General features: G+C 44.8%; 1 pseudogene; it reads right to left on the reverse strand.

The window, feature by feature from the left end:
* Positions 1–710: 710 nt before the first annotated feature.
* On the reverse strand, positions 711–4,223 carry LOC100769102 (annotated as a pseudogene).
* Positions 4,224–5,517: the final 1,294 nt, after the last annotated feature.

A 5,517-nucleotide genomic window follows, 5' to 3' on the forward strand; every position in this document is an offset into this window, starting at 1 on the left:
CACCCACAAACAGCCACTCCATCACTCCTGGGAGTCCATTTCACTGCTGCCATCTCCTATACATACCAGTGTCACGTGGCCTTCTGTAAGGCTGGCTCTGCAGGCTTAAACAACTGAAGAGTAAAACATGCCAAGGATTCTGCAATTCTGTCCCTGCTTTCCTTTTATACCACAAACTTCTTCAAGAATCTGGTCTTTCAACAGGATCGATAGCTTTTGCAAAAACCAATCCTTACAGAAGAGGGGGTTAACTCTGATTACTCCAGTCTGGTCATCTTGTCAAAGCAGAGCAGTTCAGAGAGTCACAAAGTCTACCAAACAGAGGTGAGGCAACTGGGAGGGGCCCAGTGCAGCACGCACCCTCCAGGCACACGCTCTGAGGGCTGGAGGAGCTGGGGGTGGGGGGGAACACCACGTACACAGAGGTCTGGCCGGCTGTCTGTCCTCCACAGATAGAGCTGCCAAGTTAGGGTGTTTCGGTTTAAAATTTCTGGTGGGGACAGGAACCCCTGAAGGGAATACATTTAAAAATAGTGGACACAGGGACCGGATGAGAGCTGATGTCCAAGAGCTTCTATGCAAAAATAACAATTAATAAAGAGAAAAGGAAAATAAAGAGTCTTTCAATGGTTTCGAGGGTTCTAACGAGGAGCTGAAGAGGATGAGACGATGGAGACAACAGTTTTTATTGTTGGCCTGCCCCGCATGGCTTAGCTGGCCTCCATCTGGAGTTTCTTCCTGCTCTGGGGCCCTTCGGCTCGGACTCTGAGCTGGAGTCTGAACCCCCATCAAAGGCAGAGATGGTGCTTGCTGCCCTTGGCGTTGGTGTAGAGGCTGTTGTCTGAGGAGGGGTAGTTGGGTCTGCAGTTGGGCACTTGACCTTGCCTTCTCCAGTACACGGACTTGTTGCTCCAGAAGAGCATTCTGCCGCTTGAGGTCATCAATGTCTTGCTGGTGTGTGTCGTTTTTCCTTCGCACATACTGGATATACTCTGTTGCTTTGTCTAGGATTTGGGCCCAGGATGCCTGATCCGTTAACTTGAAGGCAATAGTCAGAATTTGAACCCAAGTCCTGGATAACTTATATTTTAGGAACTGAGGCAGCTGTGGTACTAATTTTAAAAGAGCAACAGAACCGCAGAGACAGAGTTATCATGGAGAGGAAAAGTGAAGATGAGGAGAACTTCAGGAGAACCACTGCCTGCAAGGACAGCAATGAAAACCCTAGCGAAGGATTACTTGAATTCTTGAATTTAAGATCAGCTTAGGCAACATAGGATGAACTTGTTGTGTCAAAGAAATGAAGAAAAAAGAATGAGAGAGAGTCTGAAGGGATTTACTTAGCCATATACTATAAGGGAAAATAATGTGTGGCAAATATATGTTCAATTTGATGAGAAAAGGCTATTGTTTAATAAATAGTATTGATATTTAGTTTATAGTATTGAAATATAGTTTAGTATTGAAATATAGTATAGTATTGAAATATAGTTTAATAAATAGTATTTCTACTACAGAAAATGAAAATGAGCCCTCTGCATATCTATAAATATTTCTTTTTAATTTTTATTAGATTCATTCATTTTATTTTAGATGTGGGTGTTTTATTGCATATACATCTGTGCACCACGTGTGTGCTTGGTGCCCATAGGGGCCAGAAGAGGACATTGGATCAAAAGAAACTGGAATTAAGGATGGCTATGAATTACCATGTCAGTCCTGGGAATCAAACCCGGGTCCTCTACAAGAACAAGTGATCTTTTTTTTCCCCCTCCAACTTTTATTTGAATTAGAAGTAAGATTGTTTTACATGTCAATCCCAGTTCCCTCTCCCTCCCCTCCTCCCCTACTCCTCCCAACTAATATGCTACCTATCCCATATCCTTTCTTCCCCCCAGGGAGAGTGAGACCTTCCATAGGGGGTCTTCAGAGTGTGTCATATCCTTTGGGTTAGGTCCTAGGCCAACCCCCTTGTGTCTAGGCTCAGGGAGTCTCCCTCTATGTGGAACTGGCTCCCAAAGTCAATTCCTATGTTAGGGATAAGTACTGATTGACTACAAGAGGCCCCATAGATTTCTGAGGTCTCCTCACTGACACCCACGTTTGTGGGGTCTGGATCAGTCTGGGGACCAAGAGCTCTTCCTTGTTCAGATCAGCTGTTTCTGTGGTTTTCACCAGCCTGGTCTGGACCCCTTTGTTTATTACTTCTCCTTCTCTGCAGCTGAATTCCAGCTCAGTTCAGTGTTTAGCTGTGGGTGTCTGCTTCTACTTTCAACAGCTGCTGGATGAAGGCTATAGGATAGCATATAAGTTAGACATCAATCTCATTATCAGGGGAAGGCATTTAAGGTAGCCTTTCAACTGTTGCTTGGATTGTTAATTGGTGTCATCCTTGTAGCTCTCCAGATATTTCCCTAGCGCCTGATTTCTCTTTAAACCTATAATCTCTCCCTCTATTTTGGTATCTCTTATCTTGCTCTCCTCTATTCTTCCCCCAACTCAACCTTCCTGCTCCCTCATGTCAGAATAAGTGATCTTAACCACTGAGCAATCTCTCTAGCCCCTGAGTCCTATACTTTATAAAGTTAAAAAAATAAGTTCAAGTTGGGTCCAAGACATGGATATGAACAATAAAATAATGAACAGCTCACTAAATTGAAGAATAAAGTGTAGCTGTCTACATGAACTGTGTAAGGATGGGAGGGACCTTGGCCAAGACTGGAGGCCAGGAAAATGTCTCATCGTGTAGCCCAAGCTGACCTCAAACTTGTGCTTTAGCTTTCCAAGTGCTTGGATTGTAGGAGTGTGCTATCATGCCTGGCTAAAACAAAAATGATTTGTTTGTTTGCTTTGAGACAGAATCTCACTGAATAGCATGAGTTGGTCTTGAATTTGAGTTCAGATCCCCACCAGCCATGTAAAAGGCTAGACATAGGCAAGCATGCCCCAGCTCAGGTGGCAGGTAGCAGACAAGGGAGCATTTGGGAGCTCCCTGGCCAGCCAGTTTAACTGAACCAGTGAGCCCCAGGTTCAGTGAAGAGACCCTGTCTTTAAAATCAGGTGGAGAGCAATCAATTCAGGTACCTGAAGTTGCTAGGTGCTGTGGGGGCATGCACCTTTAATCCCAGCACTCAGGGGGTGAAGGGTAGGGAGTGGGGAGCACAGGATCTCTGAGTTCGAGGCCAGCTTGGTCCACAGGGTGAGTTCCAGGACAGCCAGGGTTACACAGAGAGACCCTGTCATGCACACACAGGCAGGTGGACTCACTCACCCCCATGTACACATGAACTGGAATTCATATAGCACACACAACCAAAATAAAAAATCCAGACATTATCCAAGAACACCTAAAGAACTATTAGGCTTCAGGGCTGGAGAGATGGCTCAGAGGTTAAGAGCACCAACTGCTCTTCCAGAGGTCCTGAGTTCAATTCCCAGCAACCACATGGTGGCTCACAACCATCCGTTATAAGATCTGGTGCCCTCTTCTGGTGTGTAGATATACATGGAAGCAGAATGTTGTATACATAATAAATAAATAAAATCTTTAAAAAAAAAAGAACTATTAGGCTTCAATTAAATAAGAAAAAGACCTTGTATATAGTAAGTGGTGGCATAATTGATTAATCTAAAGAAAGTTATATTAACCACATCGAAAGAAACATAAACTGAAGGAAGGTTGGGCAGTGGTGGCGCACACCTTTAAACCCAGCACTTGGGAGGCAGAGGCAGCAGATAGCTATGAGTTCGAGACCAGCCTGAGGCACTTTTCTGGCCTCTTTCCCCCTTTTTATTCCGTCTGAGACCCCAGACCACGGGATGGCGCTGCCCACACTCAGTGGGTCTCCTGTTCTCTGAGAAGCCTCTCAGGAAATACTCTCACAGAAATTCCTAGAGCTGGCTCCTCAGTGACTTCCAAATGCAGTCAGGTTGGCAGTAAATATGAACCACCATGAAGGGTGAACCCTTTCTCCTGGCTTTTCTATCTCGGAGCAGCCACCTGCAACCCTAGGCTTCTGGTGCCCATCCTAACCTTGACTCAATCAATGGGCTGGTGATGTCTCCTTACATCAAATCTCTCTGGTATTGACTCTTTTGTCTTCTTCCACATTTGAGATCTGGTAACTGCACTTGGTTCACTCAGATCATGCAGGACAATTACTGAAGTCAACTTCATCTGCATCCTTCATTCCCCCACCCCTTATGATGTAATGAAGCGCCATGTCAGGTCTCAGGATTTGGGGCCCCAATAGGTTCCTAGCACCACATAAAAGAGAAAACCTCAGCTTGGTGTTTCATGCTTTGCAATTCTAGCACTTGGGAAGGAAGGGGAAGCAGAGGGGTGCACATCTTAGGGGACCATTATCCTACTGAGGCAACTAGCTACTAGGTTAACGGGCTTTTGTTTTTTCTTCCTTTATTTTGAACCTGGCCTCCAAGGACACCTGTACACACTTATTACACACACACACACACACACACACACACACACACACACACACACACTAAAACCTTAAAAAGGTCATATAAATGAAAAATATTGATGGTGATGTGTTTTGTAATAACAAAATTTAGCACTTAGCTTGCTCTTGCAAAGGAAAATGGATGAGCATGCCCACATAGAGAATACTAATTGTCTATTAAGAAGAACTAGATATCTGGGTGTGGTGGTACACAACTTCAATCCCAGCCCTTAAGAGGCAAGGGGGATGAATCTTCGTGAGTTCAAGGCCAGCCTGATATATCTAGTGAGTTCCAGGCCAGCAATGGGGGTGGGGGTGGGGAAGAAACAAGCAAAACTAGCTAGAATTATATGTATGGTTCTGAAAAGCTGTCTGGTAGCTTGGTGGACATGAGTGATGTTATTCCATTTATTGTAAATACATACATATATACACAAGGAGAAGGAAGGAAAATGCCCAGCATACACATGTACCTGTGTTGGTCACCATCAGAGAAGAGAAATGGTATCTGTTATTTGAATGGAGACAATGTGGAGATTTCTGAGATGTTCTACTTTGCAGGTGCCAGAGAAAGTTCCAGAGCTGGGAGGGTGGGGGAGACACTGATGGCTGTATTGAAGCTCAGGGCTTGGGGAATCTGGGTCTGCAAAGGAAGAACTGTTAGGCTGGTTCACACACTGAGGGCCAGGAGCTGCAGCTGCAGGATGGGAGCACTCCAGTGATACTCATGGGATCCGTTAGCCAACTGGAAACCATCAAAGATCCTAACAGGAAGCCAGAGGCGGGGCAACAGTCCCAGCCTCAACACAGGGCTGGGATTTGACAAGGGCTTAATAAACATCACAAAAGTCTGTATGGAATCAGGAGACATGAAGAGAAGCATCATTAGTGGCTCAAGCCAATCTGTTAATGACGAAGCTGTCACTTAATAATGAAGACCTAGGGATCTGTGCTGTGTTTTTAGGGTTAAAAAAATTGACTTAGTGACTGCAAAGAGACCAGAAGGCATAGTGTTTCCCATAAAGACTGGGAATTTATAAGAGAAAAAACCTCA

The sequence above is a fragment of the Cricetulus griseus genome, chromosome 2, assembly GCF_003668045.3.
Source record: "Cricetulus griseus strain 17A/GY chromosome 2, alternate assembly CriGri-PICRH-1.0, whole genome shotgun sequence".
In the NCBI taxonomy this organism is placed as follows: domain Eukaryota; kingdom Metazoa; phylum Chordata; class Mammalia; order Rodentia; family Cricetidae; genus Cricetulus; species Cricetulus griseus.